The sequence below is a fragment of the Procambarus clarkii genome, chromosome 59 (assembly GCF_040958095.1).
Source record: "Procambarus clarkii isolate CNS0578487 chromosome 59, FALCON_Pclarkii_2.0, whole genome shotgun sequence".
Taxonomy (NCBI): Eukaryota; Metazoa; Arthropoda; class Malacostraca; order Decapoda; family Cambaridae; genus Procambarus; species Procambarus clarkii.
This window is the reverse complement of record NC_091208.1, coordinates 12,843,044-12,858,427: the sequence shown is the minus strand read 5'-3', so window position 1 is coordinate 12,858,427 and position 15,384 is coordinate 12,843,044.

Genomic DNA, 15,384 nt, shown 5'->3' with positions numbered 1-15,384 from the left:
AACAATAAACGGAAAATTCACAAAAATGTGGAAAAACGGCGAAATATTGCCTAATTCGATGATATATGTTTAAATCACATAAAGGAAAAGGGGATGATAAACGTCAAAATATTGCTAAATATGATGATTTTTCGTACGAAACAAAATGGAAGAAAACTTGCTTAAAATGCAATATTATGCGAAATTCTGAGATTTGAAGGCCAAATCACGTATCGTGATACTACATGAAATAGTATCGAAATATTGGTAAAAATTAATATATATACGTAATATCAAACTACATGAAAAACGTGAAAAAGTCACTATTTAACCATATTTGAGGATTTTAACTTCAAATCATAGAGCGAGGTTTCGTATTATTTATATAATCAATGAGTTTTCATTTGATTTAACAAAAAAAAAACCTGATTTTCCGTTTATATTACCGATAGAAGATGTACACGAAAACATCTCTATTCCGGCTGAAACGTCGATATATTCTATAAAAACAGAATTCTCCCCTTTTCAATATCTTACTCAGTATTTTAATGAGAAACAAATAGTTGATTGAAAATGAAGTATTTAAGGTTATTATCTAATCAATTATGTGTTTGCATCATTTTTATCGTATATATAATGAATTAATACCCATGAACTGAAAATTCACAAAAACGTGGAAAAACGGCCAAATATTGCCTAATTCGATGATATTTTGTTTAAATCCCATAGAGGAAAAGGGGATGATAAACGTCAAAATATTGCTAAATTCGATGATTTTTCGTACGAAACAAAATGCAAGAAAACTTGCTTAAATTGCAATATTATGCGAAATTCTGAGATTTGAAGGCCAAATCACATATCGTGATACTACATGAAATAGTATCGAAATATTGGTAAAAATGAATATATATACGTAATATCAAACTACATGAAAAACGTGAAAAAGTCACTATTTTACCATATTTGAAGATTTTAACTTCAAATCATAGAGCGAGGTTTCGTATTATTTAGATCCAAGAAAAGACATATAACAATGTTGTTTCCAATACAAATGATAAAAACAAATGTGTTTTCATTAGAATTAACTAAAATGTTCCTGATTTTCCGTTTATATTACCGATGGATGATGTACACGTAAAACCGCTCTAATCCGGCAGAAACGTCGATATATGCAATAAAAACCGAACTTCTCCCCTTTTCAATATCCTACTCAGTATTTTAACGAGAAACAAATGGTTGATTGAAAATGAAGTATTTTAGGTTAATTTCAAATCAATTATGTGTTTGCATAATTTTTATCGTATATTTAATGAATAAAAAACAATAAACGGAAAATTCACAAAAATGTGGAAAAACGGCGAAATATTGCCTAATTCGATGATATATGTTTAAATCACATAAAGGAAAAGGGGATGATAAACGTCAAAATATTGCTAAATATGATGATTTTTCGTACGAAACAAAATGGAAGAAAACTTGCTTAAAATGCAATATTATGCGAAATTCTGAGATTTGAAGGCCAAATCACGTATCGTGATACTACATGAAATAGTATCGAAATATTGGTAAAAATTAATATATATACGTAATATCAAACTACATGAAAAACGTGAAAAAGTCACTATTTAACCATATTTGAGGATTTTAACTTCAAATCATAGAGCGAGGTTTCGTATTATTTATATAATCAATGAGTTTTCATTTGATTTAACAAAAAAAAAACCTGATTTTCCGTTTATATTACCGATAGAAGATGTACACGAAAACATCTCTATTCCGGCTGAAACGTCGATATATTCTATAAAAACAGAATTCTCCCCTTTTCAATATCTTACTCAGTATTTTAATGAGAAACAAATAGTTGATTGAAAATGAAGTATTTAAGGTTATTATCTAATCAATTATGTGTTTGCATCATTTTTATCGTATATATAATGAATTAATACCCATGAACTGAAAATTCACAAAAACGTGGAAAAACGGCCAAATATTGCCTAATTCGATGATATTTTGTTTAAATCCCATAGAGGAAAAGGGGATGATAAACGTCAAAATATTGCTAAATTCGATGATTTTTCGTACGAAACAAAATGCAAGAAAACTTGCTTAAATTGCAATATTATGCGAAATTCTGAGATTTGAAGGCCAAATCACATATCGTGATACTACATGAAATAGTATCGAAATATTGGTAAAAATGAATATATATACGTAATATCAAACTACATGAAAAACGTGAAAAAGTCACTATTTTACCATATTTGAAGATTTTAACTTCAAATCATAGAGCGAGGTTTCGTATTATTTAGATCCAAGAAAAGACATATAACAATGTTGTTTCCAATACAAATGATAAAAACAAATGTGTTTTCATTAGAATTAACTAAAATGTTCCTGATTTTCCGTTTATATTACCGATGGATGATGTACACGTAAAACCGCTCTAATCCGGCAGAAACGTCGATATATGCAATAAAAACCGAACTTCTCCCCTTTTCAATATCCTACTCAGTATTTTAACGAGAAACAAATGGTTGATTGAAAATGAAGTATTTTAGGTTAATTTCAAATCAATTATGTGTTTGCATAATTTTTATCGTATATTTAATGAATAAAAAACAATAAACGGAAAATTCACAAAAATGTGGAAAAACGGCGAAATATTGCCTAATTCGATGATATATGTTTAAATCACATAAAGGAAAAGGGGATGATAAACGTCAAAATATTGCTAAATATGATGATTTTTCGTACGAAACAAAATTGAAGAAAACTTGCTTAAAATGCAATATTATGCGAAATTCTGAGATTTGAAGGCCAAATCACATATCGTGATACTACATGAAATAGTATCGAAATATTGGTAAAAATTAATATATATACGTAATATCAAACTACATGAAAAACGTGAAAAAGTAACTATTTTACCATATTTGAGGATTTTAACTTCAAATCATAGAGCGAGGTTTCGTATTATTTAGATCCAAGAAAAGACATATGACAATGTTGTTTCCAATACAAATGATAAAAAACAATGGGTTTTCATTAGAATTAACTAAAATGTTCATGATTTTCCGTTTAAATTACCGATGGAAGATGTACACGTAAAACCGCTCTAATCCGGCTGAAACGTCGATATATGCAATAAAAACCGAACTTATCCCCTTTTCAATATCTTACTCAGTATTTTAACGAGAAACAAATAGATGATTGAAAATAAAGTATTTAAGGTTATTATCTAATCAATTATGTGTTTGCATCATTTTTATCGTATATATAATGAATTAATACCCATAGACTGAAAATTCACAAAAACGTGGAAAAACGGCAAAATATTGCCTAATTCGATGATATTTTGTTTAAATTACATAAAGGAAAAGGAGATGATAAACGTCAAAATATTGCTAAATTCGATGATTCCTCGTACGAAACAAAATGCAAGAAAACTTGCTTTAAATGTAATATTATGCGAAATTCTGAGATTTGAAGGCCAAATCACATATCGTGATACTACATGAAATAGTATCGAAATATTGGTAAAAATGAATATATTTACGTAATATCAAACTACATGAAAAACGTGAAAAAGTCACTATTTTACTACATTTGAAGATTTTAACTTCAAATCATAGAGCGAGGTTTCGTATTATTTAGATCCAAGAAAAGACATATGACAATGTTGTTTCCAATCCCTCTCTTGAGCCTCTGAATCCCTCAGAGGCTTAAGAGAGTGATGCAGAGGATCAAGAGAGGGAAGAAGAGGCTTAAGAGAGTGATGCTGATGCTGAAGAGAGCGTTGCAGAGGCTCAAGAGAGGGATGCAGAGGCTCAAGAGAGTGATGCAGAGGATTACGAGAGAGATGCAGAGGCTCAAGAGAGGGAAGCACAGGCTTAACTGAGTGATGCAAAGACTCAGGAGAAGGATGCGAGGCTCATGAGAGGGATGCAGGAGTTCAAGAGAGGGATGCATAGGCTCAAGAAAGGGATGCAGAGGCTGAAGAGAGTGTTGCAGAGGCTGAAGATAGGGATGCAGAGGCTTAAAAGGGTGATGTAGTGGCTCACGAGAGTGATGCAGAGGCTCAATAGAGGGATGCAGGGGCCCAAGAGAGTGATGCAGATGCTCAAGAGAGGGATGCAGAGGATGAAGAGAATGATGCAGAGGCTCGAGAGAGTGATGCACAGGCTCAAAAGAGGGATTCAGAGGCTCAAGGGAGGGATGCAGAGGCTTAAGAGAGTGATGCAGAGGCTGAAGAGAGTGTTGCAGAGGCTCAAGAGAGGGATGCAGAGGCTTAAGAGAGTGATGCAGAGGCTTAAGAGAGGGGATGCAGAGTCTGAAGAGAGTGATGCAGAGGCTGAAGAGAGTGTTGCAGAGGATCAAAAGAGAGTTGCAGAGGCTCAAGAGAGAGATGCAGAGGCTCAAGAGAGTGATGCATAGGCTCAGGAGAATGATGCAGAAGCTGAAGAGAGAGATGAAGAGGCTCAAGAGAGTGATGCAGAGGCTCAAGAGAGTGATGAAGAGGCTAAGGAAAATGATGCAGAGGCTCAAGAGAGGGATGCAGAGATTCAAGAGAGTGATGCAAAGGCTCATGAGAGTGATCCAGAGGCTTAAGTGAGTGATGCAGAGGCTTAAGAGAGGGATGCAGGGGCTCAAGAGAGGGATGCAGAGGCTCAAGAGTGTGATGCAGAGGCTGAAGAGAGGGATGCAGAGGTTCAAGAGAATGATGTAGAGGCTTAAGAAAGGGATGCCGAGGCTCAAGAGAATGATGCAGAGGCTAAAGAGAGGGATGCAGGGGGCTCAAGAGAGGGATGCAGAGGCTCAAGAGAATGATGTAGAGGCTTAAGAAAGGGATGCCGAGGCTCAAGAGAGTGATGCAGAGGCTCAAGAGAGTGATGCAGAGGCTCAAGAGAGGGATGCAGGGGCTCAAGAGAGGGATGCAGAGGCTCAAGAGTGTGATGCAGAGGCTGAAGAGAGGGATGCAGAGACTCAAGAGAATGATGCTAAGGCTCAAGAGAGTGATGCAGAGGATGAAGAGAGTGATCCAGAGGCTTAAGAAAAGGATGTCGAGGCTCAAGAGAGTGATGCAGAGGTTCAAGAGAGTGATGCTGAGGCTTAAGAGAGTGAAGCAGAGACTCAAGAGAGTGATGCTGAGGCTTAAGAGAGTGATGCAGAGGGTCAAGAGAGGGATGCAGAGATTGAAGGGAGAAATGCAAAGGCACAGGAGAGTGATCCAGAGGTTTAAGAGAGGGATGCCGAGGCTCAAGAGAGTGATGATCAGGCTTACGAGAGTGATGCAGAGACTCAAGAGACGGATACAGAGGCTCAAGAGGGTGATGCAGAGGCTCAAAAGAGTGATGCAGAGGCTCAAGAGAGTGATAACCGAGTAAAACCGCTCTAATCCGGCTGAAACATCGATATATGCAATAAAAACCAAACTTCTCCCCTTTTCAATATCCTACTCAGTATTTTAACGAGAAACAAATGGTTGATTGAAAATGATGTATTTAAGGTTAATTTCTAAACAATTATGTGTTTGCATCATTTTTATCGTATATATAATGAATTAATAACAATATTATTAGTATTTACGGGATATTTACGTAATTACGAGAGTATTTACGGGAGCCGTTCGGCCGAGCGGACAGCACGCTGGGCTTGTGATCCTGTGGTCCTGGGTTCGATCCCAGGCGCCGGCAAGAAACAATGGGCAGAGTTTTTTTCACCCCATACCCCTGTTACCTAGCAGTAAAGTAGGGACCTGGGTGTTAGTCAGCTGTCACGGACTGCTTCCTGGAGGTGGAGGCCTGGTCGAGAACCTGGCCGAGGGGACACTAGAGCCCCGAAATCATCTCAAGATAACCTCAAGGTAAACTGAAAATTCACAAAAACGTGGAAAAACGGCAAAATATTGCCTAATTCGATGATATTTTGTTTAAATCACATAAAGGAAAAGGGGATAATAAACGTCAAAATAATTCTAAATTTGATGATTTTTCGTACGAAACAAAATGCAAGAAAACTTGCATAAAATGCAATATTATGCGAAATTCTGAGATTTGAAGGCCAAATCACATATCGTGATACTACATGAAATAGTATCGAAATATTGGTAAAAATGAATATATTTACGTAATATCAAACTACACGAAAAACGTGAAAAAAGTCACTATTTAACCATATATGAGTATTTTAACTTCAAATCATAGAGCGAGGTTTCGTATTATTTAGATCCAAGAAAAGACATATGACAATGTTGTTTCCAATACAAATGATAAAAATCAATGTGTTTTCATTAGAATTAACTAAAATGTTCCTGATTTTCCGTTTATATTACCGATGGAAGATGTACACGAAAACATCTCTATTCCGGCTGAAACGTCGATATATGCAATAAAAACAGAACTTCTCCCCTTTTCAATATTCTACTCAGTATTTTAACGAGAAACAAATAGTTGATTGAAAATGAAGTATTTAAGGTTATTATCTAATCAATTATGTGTTTGCATCATTTTTATCGTATATATAATGAATTAATACCAATAAACTGAAAATTTACAAAAACGTGGAAAAACGGCAACATATTGCCTAATTCGATGATATTTTGTTTAAATCACATAAAGGAAAAGGAGATGATAAACGTCAAGATATTGCTAAATTCGATGATTTTTCGTACGAAACAAAATGCAAGAAAACTTGCTTAAAATGCAATATTATGCGAAATTCTGAGATTTGAAGGCCAAATCACATATCGTGATACTACATGAAATAGTATCGAAATATTGGTAAAAATGAATATATATACATAATATCAAACTACATGAAAAACGTGAAAAAAGTCACTATTTTACCATATTTGAGGATTTTAACTTCAAATCATAGAGCGAGGTTTCGTATTATTTAGATCCAAGAAAAGACATATGACAATGTTTTTTCCAATACAAATGATAAAAACCAATGTGTTTTCATTAGAATTATCTAAAATGTTCCTGATTTTCCGTTTATATTACCGATGGAAGATGTACACGTAAAACCGCTCTAATCCGGCTGAAACGTCGATATATGCAATAAAAACCGAACTTCTCCCCTTTTCAATATCCTACTCAGTATTTTAACGAGAAACAAATGGTTGATTGAAAATGATGTATTTAAGGTTAATTTCTAATCAATTATGTGTTTGCATCATTTTTATCGTATATATAATGAATTAATAACAATATTATTAGTATTTACTGGATATTTACGTAATTACGAGAGTATTTACTGGAGCCGGTCGGCCAAGCGGACAGCACGCTGGACTTGGGATCCTGTGGTCCTTGGTTCGATCCCAGGCGCCGGCGAAAAACAATGGGCAGAGTTTCTTTCACCCTATAACCTTGTTACTTAGCAGTAAAGTAGGTACCTGGGTGTTAGTCAGCTGTCACGGGCTGCTTCCTGGAGGTGGAGGCCTGGTCGAGAACCTGGCCGCGGGGACACTAGAGCCCCGAAATCATCTCAAGATAACCTCAAGATAAACTGAAAATTCACAAAAACGTGGAAAAACGGCAAAATATTGCCTAATTCGATGATATTATGTTTAAATCACATAAAGGATAATTCGATGATAAACGTCAAAATATTGCTGAATATGATGATTTTTCGTACGAAAGAAAATGCAAGAAAACTTGCTTAAAATGCAATATTATGCGAAATTCTGAGATTTGAAGGCCAAATCACATATCGTGATACTACACAAAATAATATCGAAATATTGGTAAAAATGAATATATTTACGTAACATCAAAGTACATGAAAAACGTGAAAAAGTCACTATTTTACTATATTTGAGGATTTTAACTTCAAATCATAGAGCGAGGTTTCGTATTATTTAGATCCAAGAAAAGACATATGACAATGTTGTTTCCAATACAAATGATAAAAAATAATGTGTTTTCATTACAATTAACTAAAATGGTCCTGATTTTCCGTTTATATTACCGATGGAAGATGTACACGTAATACCGCTCTAATCCGGCTGAAACGTCGATATATGCAATAAAAACAGAACTTCTTCCCTTTTCAATATTTTACTCAGTATTTTAACGAGAAATAAATAGATGAATGAAAATAAAGTATTAAAGGCTATTATCTAATCAATTATGTGTTTGTATCATTTTTGTCGTAAATATAATGAATTAATACCCATAGACTGAAAATTCACAAAAACGTGGAAAAACGGCAAAATATTGCCTAATTCGATGATATTTTGTTTAAATCACATAAAGGAAAATTCGATGATAAACGTCAAAATATTGCTAAATTCGATGATTTTTCGTACGAAACAAAATGCAAGAAAACTTGCTTAAAATGCAATATTACACGAAATTCTGAGATTTGAAGGCCAAATCACATATCGTGATATTACATGAAATAATATCGAAATATTGGTAAAAATGAATACATTTACGTAATATCAAACTGCATGAAAAACGTGAATAAATTCACTATTTTACCATATATGAGGATTTTAACTTTAAATGCCTCTTAAGCCTCTGGATCACTCTCATGAGCCCCTGCATCACTCTCATGAGCCCCTGCATCACTCTCTTGAGCCTCTGCATCATTCTCTTGAGCCTCGGCATCCCTCTCTTAAGCCTTGAGCCTCTGCATCACTCTCTTCAATCTCTGCATCCCTCTCTTGACCCTCTGCATCACTCTCTTAAGCCTCAGCATCACTCTCTTGAGTCTCTGCTTCACTCGCTTAAGATTCAGCATCACTCTCTTGACCCTCGGCATCACTCTCTTGAGCCTCGGCATCCCTTTCTTAAGCCTCTGGGTCACTCTCTTCATACTCTGCATCACTCTCTTGAGCCTTAGCATCATTCTCTTGAGCCTCTGGATCACTCTCATGAGCCTCTGCATCACTCTCTTCAATCTCTGCATCCCTCTCTTGAGCCTCTGCATCATTCTCCTAAGCCTCTTCATCACTCTCTTGAGCCTCTGCATCACTCTCTTGAGCCTCTGCATCACCCTCTTAAGCCTCTGCATCCCTTTTTTGAGCCTCTGCATCACTTTCTTAAGCCTCTGCACCCCTTTCTTGAGTCTCTGCATCACCCTCTAAGCCTCTGCATCCCTCTCTTGAGACTTTGCACCACTCTCTAAAGCCTCTGCATCACTCTCTTGAGCCTCTGCATCACTCCCTTGAGTCTCTGCATCCCTCTCTTGAGCCTAGGCATCCCTTTCGTAAGCCTCTGCATCACTCTCCTGAGCCCCTGAATCCCTCTCATGAGCCTCTGCATCACTCTCCTTAGCCTCGGCATCACTCTCTTAAGCCTCTGCATCACTCTCTTCAGCTTCTGCATCACTCTCCTGAGCCTCTATATCCCTCTCTTGAGTCTCTGAATCACTCTCGTAAGCCTCTGCACCACTCTCTTGAGCCTCTGCATAACTCTCCTGAGTCTCTGAATCACTCTCTTCAGCCTCTGCATCCCTCTCTTGAGCCTCTGGATCACTCTCATGATTCTCTGAATCACTCTCTTCAGCCTCTGCATCCCTCTCTTGAGCATCTGCATCACTTTCCTGAGCCTCTGTATCCCTATTTTTAGCTTCTGCATCACTTTTTTAAGCCTCTGCATACACTTCTTGAGGCTATGCATCCCTCTCTTGAGCCTGACTAACACCCAGGTACCTACTTTACTGCTAGGTAACAGGGGTATGGGGTGAAAAAAACTCTGCCCATTGTTCTTGCCGGCGCCTGGGATCGAACCCAGGACCACAGGATCACAAGCCCAGCGTGCTGTCCGCTCTGCCGAACGGCTCCCGTAAATACTCTCGTAATTACGTAAATATCCCGTAAATACTAATAATATTGTTATTAATTCATTATATATACGAAAAAAATGATGCAAACACATAATTGTTTAGAAATTAACCTTAAATACATCATTTTCAATCAACCATTTGTTTCTCGTTAAAATACTGAGTAGGATATTGAAAAGGGGAGAAGTTTGGTTTTTATTGCATATATCGATGTTTCAGCCGGATTAGTGCGGTTTTACTCGGTTATCACTCTCTTGAGCCTCTGCATCACTCTTTTGAGCCTCTGCATCACTCTCTTGAGCCTCTGTATCCGTCTCTTGAGTCTCTGCATCACTCTCGTAAGTCTGATCATCACTCTCTTGAGCCTCTTCATCACTCTCTTGAGCCTCGGCATCCCTCTCTTAAACCTCTGGATCACTCTCTTGAGCCTCTGCATTTCTCCCTTCAATCTCTGCATCCCTCTCTTGACCCTCTGCATCACTCTCTTAAGCCTCAGCATCACTCTCTTGAGTCTCTGCTTCACTCTCTTAAGCGTCAGCATCACTCTCTTGAACCTCTGCATCACTCTCTTGAGCCTCGACATCCTTTTCTTAAGCCTCTGGATCACTCTCTTCATCCTCTGCATCACTCTCTTGAGCCTTAGCATCATTCTCTTGAGACTCTGCATCCCTCTCTTAAGCCTCTGCATCACTCTCTTGAGCCTCTGCATCACTCTCTTGAGCCTCGGCATCCCTTTCTTAAGCCTCTACATCATTCTCTTGAGCCTCTGCATCCCTCTCTTGAGCCCCTGCATCCCTCTCTTTAGCCTCTGCATCACTCTCTTGAGCCTCGGCATCCCTTTCTTAAGCCTCTACATCATTCTCTTGAACCTCTGCATCCCTCTCTTCAGCCTCTGCATCACACTCTTGAGCCTCTGCATCACTCTCTTGAGCCCCTGCATCCCTCTCTTAAACCTCTGCATCACTCACTTAAGCCTCTGGATCACTCTCATGAGCCTCTACATCACTCTCTTGAATCTCTGCATCCCTCTCTTGAGCCTCTGCATCATTTTCCTTAGCCTCTTCATCACTCTCTTGAGCCTCTGCATCACTCTCTTGAGCCTCTTCATCTCTCTCTTAAGCTTCTGCATCATTCTCCTGAGCCTATGCATCACTCTCTTGAGCCTCTGCATCTCTCTCCCTTGAGCCTCTGCAACTCTCTTTTGATCCTCTGCAACACTCTCTTCAGCCTCTGCATCACTCTCTTCAGACTCTGCATCCCCTCTCTTAAGCCTCTGCATCACTCTCTTAAGCCTCTGCATCCCTCTCTTGAGCCTCTGCAACACTCTCTTCAGCCTCTGCATCACTCTCTTAAGCCTCTGCATCCCTCCCTTGAGCCTCTGAATCCCTCTTTTGAGCCTGTGCAACACTCTCTCGAGCCTCTGCATCATTCTCTTCATCCTCTGCATCACTCTCTTGAGCATCTGCATCACTCTCTTGGGCCCCTGCATCCCTCTCTTGAGCCTCTGCATCACTCTCGTGAGCCACTACATCACCCTCTTAAGCCTCTTCATCCCTATCTTCAGCCTCTGCAACACTCTCTTCAGCTTCTGCATCACTCTCCTGAGCCTCTATATCCCTCTCTTGAGTCTCTGAATCACTCTCGTAAGCCTCTGCACCACTCTCTTGAGCCTCTGCATAACTCTCCTGAGTCTCTGAATCACTCTCTTCAGCCTCTGCATCCCTCTCTTGAGCCTCTGCATCACTCTCATGATTCTCTGAATCACTCTCTTCAGCCTCTACATCCCTCTCTTGAGCATCTGCATCACTTTCCTGAGCCTCTGCAACACCTTCTTAAGCCTCTGTATCCCTATTTTGAGCTTCTGCATCACTTTTTTAAGCCTCTGCATCCACTTCTTGAGGCTATGCATCCCTCTATTGAGCCTGACTAACACCCAGGTACCTACTTTACTGCTAGGTAACAGGGGTATGGGGTGAAAAAAACTCTGCCCATTGTTTCTTGCCTGCGCCTGGGATCGAACCCAGGACCACAGGATCACAAGCCCAGCGTGCTGTCCGCTCTGCCGAACGGCTCCCGTAAATACTCTCGTAATTACGTAAATATCCCGTAAATACTAATAATATTGTTATTAATTCATTATATATACGAAAAAAATGATGCAAACACATAATTGTTTAGAAATTAACCTTAAATACATCATTTTCAATCAACCATTTGTTTCTCGTTAAAATACTGAGTAGGATATTGAAAAGGGGAGAAGTTTGGTTTTTATTGCATATATCGATGTTTCAGCCGGATTAGTGCGGTTTTACTCGGTTATCACTCTCTTGAGCCTCTGCATCACTCTTTTGAGCCTCTGCATCACTCTCTTGAGCCTCTGTATCCGTCTCTTGAGTCTCTGCATCACTCTCGTAAGTCTGATCATCACTCTCTTGAGCCTCTTCATCACTCTCTTGAGCCTCGGCATCCCTCTCTTAAACCTCTGGATCACTCTCTTGAGCCTCTGCATTTCTCCCTTCAATCTCTGCATCCCTCTCTTGACCCTCTGCATCACTCTCTTAAGCCTCAGCATCACTCTCTTGAGTCTCTGCTTCACTCTCTTAAGCGTCAGCATCACTCTCTTGAACCTCTGCATCACTCTCTTGAGCCTCGACATCCTTTTCTTAAGCCTCTGGATCACTCTCTTCATCCTCTGCATCACTCTCTTGAGCCTTAGCATCATTCTCTTGAGACTCTGCATCCCTCTCTTAAGCCTCTGCATCACTCTCTTGAGCCTCTGCATCACTCTCTTGAGCCTCGGCATCCCTTTCTTAAGCCTCTACATCATTCTCTTGAGCCTCTGCATCCCTCTCTTGAGCCCCTGCATCCCTCTCTTTAGCCTCTGCATCACTCTCTTGAGCCTCGGCATCCCTTTCTTAAGCCTCTACATCATTCTCTTGAACCTCTGCATCCCTCTCTTCAGCCTCTGCATCACACTCTTGAGCCTCTGCATCACTCTCTTGAGCCCCTGCATCCCTCTCTTAAACCTCTGCATCACTCACTTAAGCCTCTGGATCACTCTCATGAGCCTCTACATCACTCTCTTGAATCTCTGCATCCCTCTCTTGAGCCTCTGCATCATTTTCCTTAGCCTCTTCATCACTCTCTTGAGCCTCTGCATCACTCTCTTGAGCCTCTTCATCTCTCTCTTAAGCTTCTGCATCATTCTCCTGAGCCTATGCATCACTCTCTTGAGCCTCTGCATCTCTCTCCCTTGAGCCTCTGCAACTCTCTTTTGATCCTCTGCAACACTCTCTTCAGCCTCTGCATCACTCTCTTCAGACTCTGCATCCCCTCTCTTAAGCCTCTGCATCACTCTCTTAAGCCTCTGCATCCCTCTCTTGAGCCTCTGCAACACTCTCTTCAGCCTCTGCATCACTCTCTTAAGCCTCTGCATCCCTCCCTTGAGCCTCTGAATCCCTCTTTTGAGCCTGTGCAACACTCTCTCGAGCCTCTGCATCATTCTCTTCATCCTCTGCATCACTCTCTTGAGCATCTGCATCACTCTCTTGGGCCCCTGCATCCCTCTCTTGAGCCTCTGCATCACTCTCGTGAGCCACTACATCACCCTCTTAAGCCTCTTCATCCCTATCTTCAGCCTCTGCAACACTCTCTTCAGCTTCTGCATCACTCTCCTGAGCCTCTATATCCCTCTCTTGAGTCTCTGAATCACTCTCGTAAGCCTCTGCACCACTCTCTTGAGCCTCTGCATAACTCTCCTGAGTCTCTGAATCACTCTCTTCAGCCTCTGCATCCCTCTCTTGAGCCTCTGCATCACTCTCATGATTCTCTGAATCACTCTCTTCAGCCTCTACATCCCTCTCTTGAGCATCTGCATCACTTTCCTGAGCCTCTGCAACACCTTCTTAAGCCTCTGTATCCCTATTTTGAGCTTCTGCATCACTTTTTTAAGCCTCTGCATCCACTTCTTGAGGCTATGCATCCCTCTATTGAGCCTGACTAACACCCAGGTACCTACTTTACTGCTAGGTAACAGGGGTATGGGGTGAAAAAAACTCTGCCCATTGTTTCTTGCCTGCGCCTGGGATCGAACCCAGGACCACAGGATCACAAGCCCAGCGTGCTGTCCGCTCGGCCGAACGGCTCCCGTAAATACTCTCGTAATTACGTAAATATCCCGTAAATACTAATAATATTGTTATTAATTCATTATATATACGATAAAAATGATGCAAACACATAATTGTTTAGAAATTAACCTTAAATACATCATTTTCAATCAACCATTTGTTTCTCGTTAAAATACTGAGTAGGATATTGAAAAGGGGAGAAGTTTGGTTTTTATTGCATATATCGATGTTTCAGCCGGATTAGAGCGGTTTTACTCGGTTATCACTCTCTTGAGCCTCTGCATCACTCTTTTGAGCCTCTGCATCACTCTCTTGAGCCTCTGCATCACTCTTTTGAGCCTCTGCATCACTCTCTTGAGCCTCTGTATCCGTCTCTTGAGTCTCTGCATCACTCTCGTAAGCCTGATCATCACTCTCTTGAGCCTCTTCATCACTCTCTTGAGCCTCGGCATCCCTCTCTTAAACCTCTGGATCACTCTCTTGAGCCTCTGCATTTCTCCCTTCAATCTCTGCATCCCTCTCTTGACCCTCTGCATCACTCTCTTAAGCCTCAGCATCACTCTCTTGAGTCTCTGCTTCACTCTCTTAAGCCTCAGCATCACTCTCTTGAACCTCTGCATCACTCTCTTGAGCCTCGACATCCTTTTCTTAAGCCTCTGGATCACTCTCTTCATCCTCTGCATCATTCTCTTGAGCCTTAGCATCATTCTCTTGAGACTCTGCATCCCTCTCTTAAGCCTCTGCATCACTCTCTTGAGCCTCTGCATCACTCTCTTGAGCCTCGGCATCCCTTTCTTAAGCCTCTACATCATTCTCTTGAACCTCTGCATCCCTCTCTTCAGCCTCTGCATCACACTCTTGAGCCTCTGCATCCCTCTCTTGAGCCCCTGCATCCCTCTCTTAAGCCTCTGCATCACTCACTTAAGCCTCTGGATCACTCTCATGATCCTCTACATCACTCTCTTGAATCTTTGCATCCCTCTCTTGAGCCTCTGCATCATTTTCCTTAGCCTCTTCATCACTCTCTTGAGCCTCTGCATCACTCTCTTGAGCCTCTTCATCTCTCTCTTTAGCTTCTGCATCATTCTCCTGAGCCTATGCATCACTCTCTTGAGCCTCTGCATCTCTCTCCCTTGAGCCTCTGCAACTCTCTTTTGATCCTCTGCAACACTCTCTTAAGCCTCTGCATCACTCTCTTGAGCCTCTGCAACACTCTCTTCAGCCTCTGCATCACTCTCTTAAGCCTCTTTATCCCTCCCTTGTGCCTCTGAATCCTTTTTTTGAGCCTGTGCAACACTCTCTCGAGCCTCTGCATCATTCTCTTCATCCTCTGCATCCCTCTCTTGAGCATCTGCATCACTCTCTTGGGCCCCCTGCATCCCTCTCTTGAGCCTCTGCATCACTCTCGTGAGCCACTACATCACCCTCTTAAGCCTCTGCACCCCTATCTTCAGCCTCTCCAACACTCTTTTCAGCCTCTGCA